The sequence below is a fragment of the Triticum urartu genome, chromosome 4A, assembly GCF_056163025.1.
Source record: "Triticum urartu cultivar PI428250 chromosome 4A, HENAU_Tu73, whole genome shotgun sequence".
Classification (NCBI taxonomy): Eukaryota; Viridiplantae; Streptophyta; class Magnoliopsida; order Poales; family Poaceae; genus Triticum; species Triticum urartu.
Window position 1 is genome coordinate 554,844,316 of NC_141876.1, and position 13,250 is coordinate 554,857,565.

The following is a 13,250-nucleotide window of genomic DNA, read 5'->3' on the forward strand; positions in this document are numbered from 1 at the left end:
GATGAACATTGAGCGGTGGCGTTGCCTCTGGATGAACAGGACCCCGTGGTGTGGTGGAGGGCTGGATGAACAGTAGACGGTGGAGGGGTGCCCGTGGATGGGTGGATGAACAGGACCCCGTGGTGTGGAGGGCTGGATGAACAGTCGACGGTGGAGGGGTGGTTAAACAGGACCCCGTGGCATGGAGGGCTGGATGAATAGTAGACGGTGGAGGGGTGCCCGTGGAGGGGTGGTTGAACAGGACCCCGTGGTGTGGAGGGCTGGATGAATAGTAGAAGGTGGAGGGGTGGTTGAACAGTAGCCGGTGGAGTAGCACGCGGTGGAGGCTGGATGAACAGGAGCCCGTGGAGGCTGGATGAACAGGAGCCCGTGGAGGCTGGAGGAGGTCGACGGTGGAGATGAACAGTATCCCTTGGAGTCCCGTTCTGCGGTACGCCACACCACTCCCGATGAACAGGACCCCCGTTTCGACCGTAGTAGGTCCGTTTCCTCCGTTTTGCGGTACGCCAGACCCCTCCCGATCAGCAGGATCCCGTTTCGAACGTGGCCGGTCGAACACAAGGACGTCTCCTCCGTTTTGCGGTACGCCAGGCCTCGTTCCCATCGCCTGTTCCGTCCAATCCCTCCCGATGAACACGACCACACATTCCGTTTCGACCCAGCTGGTTGGCTCCCATGCGTTCCGTTGCCTCCTGATGAACACGACGCATTCCGTTGCCTCCCCATGAACACGATGCATTCCGTTGCCTCCCCATGAACACGACGCATTCCCTTGCCTCCCCATGAACACGACGACGACGCTGTTTCTCCGTTCCGACCCAGCCATGTACACGAGCCCTCGCCATATGTATGCGCGAGTAGGCGTTCGAGACCCCGCCCATATGTACACATACGTGGCCGTATTTTCTTTCTTGCACCCTGACCGCTGTACGTACGTGTACATGCTATGTGCGCGCCTCTACTATGACACGTGTGCGCCTCTACATCGACCAGTATATATGTACGTACACGTTCGTGACCAGAATGACAACGCTACGTATGCTTCGACCAGGTGGGTCCCGACTGTCAGGCACTTCCTTGCGTGCGAAGATGTAGCTGGTGGGTAACAGCAGTCAGGGGGGAGAATCGTTTTTTTTTGCCCGGACGCACTTGCTTGCGTGCGAAGGTGTAGCTGGCGGGTTCCAGCAGTCAGGGGGGAAACATTTTTTTTTCGCGAAATACGGTGGCCCGTCCGGTGGGTCCCTGCTGTTAGGTGGAGGAATAATTATTTTGCACGTAATAAGGAAGCACTTCCTTGCTGCGGCCATGGACCCAGCTGTCAGCCTCTCCACGTACAGTCCACGTCCGATGGAAGTCGTTCCTTGACCATGTTGACCACGCCGTGCCGAGAGCACCAGGGTGGTGGACGACGGCGATGCCTAGGAAGGGGACGACAGGGAGCCGGGGAAGACGCGGCATTGGAAGCCCGCGCGAAGAGGAGTACGAGGGTTCACTGGTTCAGCTACGATGTGAGGCTGTCGTCGCCGCAGGGCCTGGCCAGCAGTGGGAATAGTAGGGGGCGGTGAGGCCTCCGCAGCAGCACAGCCGGCCACGGGAGGCAGGAGCATGCGGCACGACCGGCGCTGCTTGGGCGGCTGGAGCAAGAAGACCAGAGGTTGAAGAAGCACTACGGCCGTTGGATGGACATCATACGGTCACTGGAGCTAGAATCGTTCATACTAACTAAAGTTGACAAAGACCCCCGTCCCAGTCAACTTAGTAGGCCCACAAGTCAGCCTCCCGCCATGGTGGGTCCCAGCTAGCAGGGGGAGTATTCATTTTTTTTGTGCGTAATAAGGAGGCACTTCCGGTGGGTCCGAGCTGACAGCGGGGGGAACGTTTTTTTTCGCGAAATACGCTGGCCCGTCCGGTGGGTCCGAGCAGTCAGGGGGGAAACGTTTTTTTCGCGAAATAAGGTGGCCTGTACGGTGGGTCCTTGCTGTAAGGTGGAGGAATACTTATTTTGCGCGTAACAAGGAGGCACTTCCTTGCGTCCGCCTGGACCCAGCTGTCAGCCTCTCCACGTATAGTACTCTTCCGATGGAAGTTAGTCATTGACCATGTTGACCACGCCGCGCCGAGAGCACCAGGGCGGTGGTCTGGACGACGGCGAGGCCTAGGAAGGGGACGACGCGGAGCCGGGGAAGACGCAGCAGTGGAAGCCCGCGTGGAGAGGAGTACGAGGGTTCACTGGTTTGGCTGCGGTGTGAGGCTGCCATCGCCGCAGAATAACAGGGGGTGTGGGTGAGTGGAGGGATGTCTGGCCAGCGGTGGGAGTAGTATGGGGGCGGTGAGGCCTCCGCGGCAGCACAGCCGGCCACGGGAGGCAGGAGCAGGCGGCACGACCGGTGCTGCTTTGGGTGGCTGGACCAAGAAGACCAGAGGTTGAAGAAGCACTACGGCCGTTGGATGGACATCGTACGGTCACTGAAGCTAGAAACGTTTATTATTGACTAAGTTGACAAAGCCCTTGGTACGCTCCAACTTAGTAGGCCCACAGGTCAACCTCCGAAACGGTGTGCCCCAGATGTTAGGGGGAGGAATCATTTTTTGGGCGGCCGAAGGTAAGAATATCCGAGATTGAAGAAGAAGCACGACATCCGTTGGATAGACATCCAACGGCCACTGCTGCTGGAACCGTGTGTTGACTATAATAAGTTGGCAAAGCCTTACATACGTGTCAACTTATTTTTTTAGGGGACGCGTCACTTAGTAGGCCCACAAGTGTGTGGCAGAGAACTTATAGCCCATTTGTGTTTTGTAAGAATGTATAGCCCATTTTGGAATTCTAATGGAATTTACAACAGCCCATTTATAGTTTGTTAAAAGTACAACCCATTTTCTAGCTAGGACAATGATTAGTAATTTCAACCAACCGTTGAACACAGAATTCAATAAAATTTCCCACATTTTGATGGGCTCCGAAATATTTTTATCCCGAAATTTCTAGTCAGATTAAATATAAATTTGTATTACATAAAAAATCCAACGAAACATTGCGCGCGCAACAATGAAAATTTAAGATTTTCAAAATCAATAAATAATATTTTATAAACTAATTTCATGTTTGGTGTTTTTTATAGTTACTGCCCAGTTTTTATAATTACATCCCATTTATTATTTTTAAAGCCCATTTTTCTGTTAAGCCTAATGCATCCCTCCTAGGAAAGATTTGTAGCCCAGCGGGGCGAAGAATAACAAGTTGACCTTGCCTGGGTATTCCTCAAAAAGACGTATAGCTAGGCTAGCCATTTTCATCTTGAAAAAATTAGTATTTGGACTGGATATCTGGCCCGGGCTAGACCCGCCCAGTTAATACCCTGCTCTCCTCTGAACAACAACGAAATCATCGCCAAGAAAAACTCTGCAGTGCTCATGCCTCAAAAACACAAATACTGCTCAAGCTGCTTGGTCCCAGCTGTCGACTGCACCTTGTACAATTCTCTCGTTTATATTGACTACATAGGTTGACAATGGTGCGGGACCGTGATGTCAGGAAACCAGGAGAAAGCAAAAAAAATATAGTTGTACATAATAAGGTGGCACTTGCGTACGTACGGCTATGGCCCTAGTGGGTCCCTAGTGTCATCCAGTCAAAATAAAGTCATCTCCTGAATCCTCATGTTCGCTGACGATGTTAACAATGCTCGGCGCCACGGCGAGCGCAACAACTCGAAGGACAACGGAGAGGGCCTCGCAGGCCCTACGGATGGTCTGATACAGTGCCCGCTACTCATTCAGGAAGCCAGGATCATCGGACACCTATGAGCACCTTCGAGAAACTGAGACGGCATGAAATGGTAAGGCCGCGCTTGGGAGCTCTGGTTTATTTCAAACCTGTATTAACATACACGTGTAATTTACTCGTCATCGAAAACAACGCGTAAAATACAGGCGTAATGAAACTGAGGGCCCGAGGTCTGTAAGTAAAACCGGCGGGTTATGCGTGTAATTTGAGAGACCAGTGTATATTTTACGAGCACTGCTATATGGACAACATTGCCAGACGATACATGCACGACGTGCGTATCATGCCATCCATGGGCAAGGCTGAAACAGCAGCTAACAGTTGGATTAGCAATCGTCCGAGTGTCGTTCAGCGTTTTTATCGTGTGTCAAGTACTTCCGATATTTTACTAGTCGAAATCGACCAACCAAGCGCCTTCGCCCGAGACCATCTGGTTTAATTTACAAGCGTCAGTTTTACAAGCGGTTTTGGTTGGAAAACGATGATCCAATCACGGCCTAAAATCATGAGTTGGTCGGAAGATCATATGGTTTCACGTCTAACCTACCCGACTTGTCGTATAGGCTATGAATGAAACATCTGACGATGAACTTCTTAAGCACGGAAACAATAGAAGGGGATGATCTTCTTAACAAGCAAATCACTGGCATTAGATCGACATGCAAAACAATACGAAGCATTATTCTCAGGAGGCACGGTGAACAGCTCGTGTTGCCGCATGCCACAACATTCCAAGCTCAACTTTGCAATCAAACACAAGGCCTGGCATTACATAGACAATATTCAAAACAAACTCTTAACAAAGGAATATCTCAGGAGAGTAACTATTTACTTCTAAACTGAACACAGGAATAGGAAAAAACACTCGACGCTGCTCGCAGCAAGGGCGTCCCACTCAAAAATATCAAATGCATGTCTTCTGGCTAACATCAATGAGCAAATTTTGACAAGGTTTGCCAATTACAATATATTAAACTAACGTCTTCTTGCTAACATCAATGATTAAACTTTGACAAGCTTTTCCCATTCAAAATATGTAATGCCTATGATCGTGGAGTCCTGTCGTAGCTTTTGTACTTGTTTGGGCACTTTTTGCCCAGGGCACTCCACGTGTTGTTAAATTGCCAGTGGTCTCTGTAGACTAGTCATGTCACCGGTGTCTAATAATACTCTGTAAAGCTTCTCGATCATTCCTTCTGTAATGTAGCACAAATAGTGACTGTTTCTTTGTGCAAAGTGGAACGACCAACTAGACCCAGTAATGCAGCAGTTTGCCTTACACATTGGCTCCTTTTGTGCAGTTCAACTAAAATCGAAGTCGGAATAAAACCGAGCTTTAATTTTGATATCCCTGTAAGCAACAATTGGTATAAGGGAAACAGTTACTAAGAAATAACGGTTGATGACTTATACTCCTAGAAGAAAAGCATCTACTGATCTACTTTATCTTAATGGGAAACAAAACAGGAGAGTAGCAATTCTCCATCGGTGTGATTCATTCATATTAACTGAGACATTATCTTAACAATTCCTTGTTTCAACATGTATAAAGAACGACAAAGCTTATAAAGGGGGTGATACTGAATTTAAAGCAACAAGCATCATGTCTGGGTTGGTCCCATTTTTGTTCACTACTTAATGGGAAAAGACGGCAATACAATAGCTTCAATTCATCATTTATTTAAAAAAGTACCAATACAAGTAGCACAACATCTCAGAACACACTGCACGATCATGTGGATGAAGGCAAGTACCAACCTATCATGACTCACACAAGATCACGTACAAATCTGCCAACACGAATAGGAAATCCAATCTTGTTTTGTGCAGTTGCACTGAAATCAAGCAAAGTGTTTCGCGTAGCGAAGCAAAATGTCACAATAGCAACAAGTTGAATAGATATCCCTGTATAAACAAAGGCAAAAAAGGAATCAATTACTGGCTAATAAAGGAGGATGAAACATGCGTCCACAAAAGTGGTAATCCCGCCAATCCCTAACAAGTGTTGCAGTTTTGAAATAAGATTCAGTAGTTAATGCTAAGAGTGGCATCAATTACTGGCTTATAAAGGGGGTGATGCTGAATTTGTTGTAACAAAGCAACAAGTATCATGTCTGGGTTGGTCCCATTTTTGTTCACTACTTAATGGGAAAAGATAGCAATACAATAGCTTCAATTCATCATTTATTTAAAACAGTACCAATAGAAGTAGCATAGCATCTCAAAGCACATTGCACAATCATGTGGATGAAGGCCTGTACTGACCTTTCATGAGACGACCAACATAAAATACGAATCTACCAACACGAATAGGAAATCCAATCAAGTTTTGTGCAGTTGCACTGAAATCAAGCAAAGTTAACGGTGTGACATTTAAGTTTTCTATAGCAACAAGTTGAATAGATATCCCTGTTTTAAGAGGCAAAAAAGAAAACAATTACTAGCCAATAAAGGATGATGAAACATGTGGCCAGAAAAAGAAGCATCTACCTTATCTTGATGTAAAACAAAGTATAGGACAGTAGCATTTCTAAAACGGTTGCATTGATTCTTATTAAAAGAGAAATTCTTTTAAAACAGATCAGTAGTTAATTCTGAGATTAACAACAGCAAAATAGCTGCATGGGACATGCCAGCACCATGTGCGTCCACACGTATAAATGGGTGATGTAGAGTATGTAGCCAAGCAGCATATATGCGCTGGTCCCATATTTGTTCTCTTTGAACCTTCTTCCTATGTGAGGGCAGCAAATCTAGTCGTGCACAAACTACCCGACCCCCCAGTTTCTTCCCATTTTCAACAAAGAGATCGGTTCCTTACAGATGTGTGCTGGGTTACCCTCTTTTTCCCTTTTCGACCTACAAAGCGGCTGGATAGCCAGTCTATACTACTTTCCGCCCCTCCTTTCCTCATTGAACCACGTCCTAGATTCTTGCTCCAGCCCACCGCACCCTTCTTTCCTCTTTGAACCAAGACCTAGATTCAACTACAGATCGAAAAAGATCCACATGCAGCTAGAGCAACGACGGTTTCAAAGAAACTTATACCTTAGGGTCGTCGGGATGTGGCAAGGCGTGCGGCGGGAGGCCGGATCTGCCCACACTAAGTACGGCAGCGAGGAAGAAAGGGTCGATGGCCCTCCCACATAGGCGCTGGGTGAAATAGAACAACGCAGCCGGCAGTGGATTGCCTCCCTCGCCGAAGGCGATAGAGTGAACGCTGCACCTCCTCCCCTTCCCGGTGCGACAGGATACAGACGCCTCCTTCACCAACTGTGAGGGGGGAGAGAGAGACAAGAGGCCAACGTAGTCTTGTTTAGATCTGGTGAAGAGAGGGTGAGAGACTGTGAATAGCAAACCCTAGCAAATGTATCTAGACTCATTTTAGTGGTAGATACCTCTGTATGTAGACAAATCTAAGACAAGTAATTCGGAACGGAGGGAGTAACATATATGTAGTGCAGCGAGCGTGTGGAGAGTGCAAACCCTAGCAAACAAGCGCTGAGGCTCCCGCTTATATATACTACTGTAGTACGGACTGAGCTCCGGTGCCTTCACTGCACCTGCTTTTGGCTGTATGACAGGTGAGCCAGCCACATTTTGGGCCCACCTGTCGTAAAACCCTAGCGAAAATTGCACCAACGTGAAAGACGATTGCGTCTCCAACGCAACCAAGGATATCATATTTGTGCAAAACAAGCAAAGAGCACTGATGGAAGACAGCTTGATTTTCGTCAAAAATCGATCAGCTTCACGAGTCGACACAACCATGAGGCGCAACCATGAGCATCGATAGGTCATCGTGGTGATGCATCATCCATTTGGCATCAAGTTTGGGTGACGCACCTAAGAAGTTCGACAAATCCTCACTGTGGTCTGTTTCTTCTCAGTAATCAAGCTCGAGGAAGGAAGAACCACCTGGCAGAGGACTGTGAGGCGGAACAAAAATGGCCATCCAATTTTGTGCAGTTCCACTAAAATTGAGGAAGACATGCCCGGGTATAGAGACACGCATCACTGTTTCCAAAAATATAAGAAAGGGTTAGCAACGACATCTCAATTGTCAATAAGAATTAATGAAAAGTACACCAACAAACAGAAGCATCATAATTAACTTGATGGGAACTAAACCAGGATATGCGAGAAAAAAACATTTCTTCGTTTAACCAGTGATAGTACTACCACCATATGGACAATGACCGCACAACCACCATGTACTTTTTGTCGAAACAACATGTATACCTCCACCGAGGCATAAATCAAGACAACTTTTTGAGTGGCATTTCCTCTATAATAGTACTGGTAAGTGATGTTGGACCAGCCGACGAACCCTAGCTACTATGCATGGGGAGCTGGGGAGTAGTCGCATAGAAGAAAACCTACACGCATCGACCTGGGGAGCTGGACCAGTAAAATAAGTTATACCTCAGGTGGGCGAGATGTCGTTTAGGCGGGCAGGCAGGATCTTCCCACATGACGACAGCGAACAAGGGCGCGGAGGATCTTCGTCCGCGCCAGCGCCGGCTCCGAGAGGACGGTGCACATTGGCTTCCTCCGTTGCCGACGGCGACAACGTCAATGCTGCACGTCCTCACCTCCCGCAGCGGACGGGATTCGGCCGGATCTGTGACCACCGGTGAGGAGAGAGATAGAGTGGACACTGTCATCTTGTTTTGATATGGAGGGTGAGAGAGTGAGACGCGAGAAACTCTATCAAACAAGAGCCTATAATGGAGTAAAAAAAATCTCTCCATAGCAGTGGTTTTAAATAGAATACGTGCGTTCCCAGAAAAAAGAAATGAAAACTAGCGGACAATTTTTTAAGGGTCTGTCTAGGACACATCTAGATGTGATATGGTTATGTCACATATAAGTTGATGTCCACTCTATTTGTGGTCTTTTCCTAGTTTTTTTGTTTCTTGTTGCTACATTATATACTTGTGGGAGCTTAGATGTGATATCCTTAAATAACATCTAGATGTGAATTAGACAAACTGATTTTCTAACGCACCAAGAAAGAAAACTCAATCAAAAACACGCCCCCGCTTCCTAGTCGCGAGAGTCGTCGCGCACACACACATAGACATAGACATGCATATCCGTGTTTACGTAAAATTCCATTTCCATCTCCATCTCCAATCATATTTGTCCAACTGGCACATTATTTACGTTGTTAATTATATACGCAGCAATATTAACGTACATCATCTCTTGTTTGCGCACGTCCGGACCGCTGCCATGGCCGGTCCTGACCAACCCGAAACCTCTTCATCACCCGCGCGTGCTTCCCGCCTGAAACGGTCAGTGCCGCATTCATGCCCGGCTAGAGCGGACGCGACCTCTCACTGGCGCTGGCATTGATTGCGGCGCGCCGGCTGAGAGAGCGTCGCCCGCGCCGCTTCTGGGTGCACGCGGCTGCTCCGCGTTCAAAGGTTGCAATAGTCGGCTACAACATGCGCGATCTCTTCCAGTAGTAAGTTCTTGGGAGTCCGTGCTACAGCTAGCTGTCCTTCCCCAACTCGTCAATCTCTTCCAATAGTGCTAGTACTCCATGGCGCGATCCATCGACAAGCAGGCGGGAAAGTTATGGTATACTATTCGGTTTGCGGTGAGTGGCATGCCAAGCGACCGTGTGGGGTCGAGCCGTGGAGGAGGGTGAGACACGAACACGACAGACATGATTTAAACGTTGGTTTTGTTCGATGGCACGATCCAACGAAACGAAACGTTGGTTTCTCTCCGTTTCCATTTTTTCTCCAGAAAAACGGAAACTCACTGTCTGAATCAGTTCGGTTTCTTGAGTCTCAGCTACAAGCTGAAAGACATCGATCAGCTGTGCTGCAAAAAGAAGCGGAAGGACTGCGGAAGTCCCTGGAGCATTCAGATGCATACTTTCTGGTGCAACAGCAAGCGTTGGAGGATTTTAGAGCCAAACATGACAAAGCTAATCAGCTTGCTAAGCTTATTGCCAGCATGGTGGATACCCAGGATAACGTTTCTTGAGCTCTTCTAAAGTTGTTTCAGTTATGCTATTGTTTTGCTGCCGCGTTTATTTGCACTGGTTGCCAATTTTGACGGCCAGTGTATATGATATGCTGCTTTGTTCCCTATATTTGCACTGGTGGCGAACTTTGATGCCCAGTGGATGTAATATGTGTAATAGCCGTGATAGCCTAGTGTTAGTTGCTTGCTTATTTATTTCCTTGTTTTCTTGTTTATTTGTTTGCTTGTAGTCATTGCAGTTCTTTTTCCGCGGTTAACTAGTGGCTGCAATAACCTATTTTTTAAAACTAGGCAACAATAACCATGGGCTAATATTTACTGTAGTGACACTGGGCCTCCTACGGGCCATAGAAACAGTGGGCCTTCTACGGGCCGTAGAAACAGTAGGCCTTCTACGGGCCGTAGAAACAATGGGCCTTCTACGGGCCGTATAATCAATGGGCCTTATACGGGCCGTATGATCGATTGGCCAAACATGGGCCAATAACAGGCCGCATTATGGCTGTAAACGGGCTAGAGTTGGAATCGTCCGTTCATGGGCCGACCGTAACGGGCCATCGTTAATAGGCCGTATTTGATGACGCTATGAAAACGGCCCAATGTATTAACGGACCACAAACGGGCCAACTGTAACCACGGGCTGAATTTGGCCCACAAGCAGAAAATGACAGTAACGGGCCATAAGTAAACGAGTGCTGGAAATGAGCCCAAGAATAAATGGGCTCTGAGAAAGCCGAAAGATAACATGGGATGGAAACGGCCCAACAGAATAACGAGCCGTTAATGGGTATAAAGTGATACACTGTTCATTACAGGCCAGTTTCACCACGGGCCATTAATGGGTGTAAAGTGATACACTGTTCATTACGGGCAAGTTTCACCACGGGCCGTTAATAGGTCAAGATTTACATAGCGCCTCATATGGGCCGAAAGACGTCATGGGCCATACATGGGCCAGAAGTGTAAACGGGCTGGAATCATATTGGATGGCCCAGATGACGCTACTGGGCCTAATTCGGATAGGGCGTAACGGGCCTTGGGTTAGCGGGCTGTAAATGGGCTATATGCGAACAGGCCGTTAACAGGCTTTCCATGGGCCGGCCCGCCACCTTTTGACCAAGTCAAACGGGCCGACCTTTTCACAGGAATGGGCCTCTGTTGGGCCGTGCCATGTGTCGACGTATCATAGGCACCTTCCGTCCAATGAGTGGTTGACATCTGTCCCAACGATGAGCCGACACGTGTTTCCTCCAGCCAATGATGATTTTACACATGGAAAATCCCCATTGGTCGGGGCTGTTAACGGGTTATCGGATCCAAAACCCGACCCGATAGCTTAACGGTGTTCCGTTATGGTGGATGCCAGGTGTCGGTCACCCTTGACGAAAGCACTTCTGTGACGCGCGATTTATCGTCATGGAAGTGGACACTTCCGTGATGATAATTTTGGTAATGTCATGGAACACTTCTATGACAGCACATGTATGACTATCTTGATTCTGTCATAAATTTGTCATGGATGTACATGCATAACAAAAAAAGTGACCTACTGTGACAAACACGTATCATCACGGAAGTGTATTTTTTTTGTAGTGTCATTGGTCCCGGTTCGTGGCTGCAACCGGGACTAAAGGCCACCATTTGGTCCCGGTTCCAGCCATGAACCGGGACCAATGGATGTGGGCCAGGAGCGAGGCCCATTTGTCCTGGTTTGTGTCTGGAACTGAGACAAATGGGTTCAGATGAACCGGGACCAATGCCCCATGAGGCCCGACCAGCCCCCTAGGCTCACGAACCGGGACGTATGCCCCCATGGGTCCCGGTTCGTGACTGAACCGGGACTAATGGACTGGCTAGGCCTGGACCAAAGCCTGCTTTCTACTAGTTTACCCACGCAGCCTACTATTATTGTCTATCTAGGCAAGTTTAGGATTTGTGAGCACTGTTGATTTGGGCTTCTCGTGTGCCTCACAAAGTTAAAATCATTGGAAGGCTCCACCTTCATGATCACCTAACCACCAAATGCTACTTGCCCTCCAAGTGCCTCAACTGAATGGATATTGTACATGATGTAATTACCCCCTAGGTATATTATCATCACCTCTTCTTCAGCTGCTGCAAACGCTTAGCTTCCTCTGGGCTCACCTTCAAATTGCACTCGGTGACCATGTGATCGATTCGCTTCTAGTGACGTGCCCTCTCCCAAATGTTCATCATGTAGTATGGCCTTCCATCTTCTTGTCCATCCCATGAAAGATTTGAGACACTCCTAAACTTCACAACATATGTAATCATATCCAACAGATAATCTTACTATATGGATTGTCTAGTTGAAAAATCGGACCCAAAAGTAGCCGCCGGCCTGGTGTAAGTATGTCAATGCATGGCTACATCCGACGTTGTAATGATCACCGCCCCTATCCAGGGGCGACAGTAGGGGCGAACACTGCCCATGCACGTTCTCTGTCCTAGTCCCTTGGCGTTCAGCGGCGAGTCGGGTTCCACTTCTGGACGCTCGCCGACGACGATGCTAACGAAGCGGATGGGGAGGCGGACTCGCCGGAGTCTCCATCGTCGCCCACACCATCTGACTTGATTTGTGAGTTCTTCAATTCAGGCTACGACGAGGAGGAGGTGGCTTCAACTATTGACAAATTGCTTCCCCCGGATGATCCGGTAAGGGTTGGACTACACGTAGAGGAGAGGAAGGAGATGATCCGGTGAGTCGTTCATCGGAGGACGGCGGCGTCGGCGATCAGGCCATGGAAGGGATCCCTCCACAAGGTATGTCTACCCAATCTTACTCTTTTCAATTTGATTCGTCCGGAGTCTTGGACCATGGTTGTGAGGAGGAAGAAAGGACGTTGGGCAAGGGCTGGGCCGGCACCGGCGGCGACCGTGGCATCAGCGCTAGAAATCCCGGTGATCGGCATCGGAGCCGCTCGGGCGCATCATTTGAATGAGCTTGTGGGCCGTGATGGGCCCGTGTTTCGCGACAACAAGTCATGCCTGGCTAGGAGTGGGTATGAGGCCCAGGTCCTCAGCCAGGAGACCGATCGGTGTGTCAGCGCAGTACTCGACGTGCATGGGTTTGAGTCGACAAGAGGTTCGACTAGACCTGCTACCTCAAGTCTGATCTCTCATTCGTCGGAGGCGGCTAGGGTTCACCACGTCACCATGCCGGGGTTCCCTAGGATCGCGCAAGGGAGAGATGCACGGGTTAGTCCTTCGGCAGCCATGGTCGCTCGGGGAGCCGGGCCTCCTCCCAAACCCGCGCCGCCGAAGCTAAAGGCTGCGCCTTGATGCCCGACGTGGCTCCATGGCATGCGCCACCGCCCCATCAATCGTGCATCCGCCGCAGAACATGGCAGGGCCTACGCAGCAGGCGACCAACCCTACGCCACAGAATACGGGAAAGCTGCCCGTGGTTAGGGCTGCACCGCCAGCGCAGCGGTGAGGC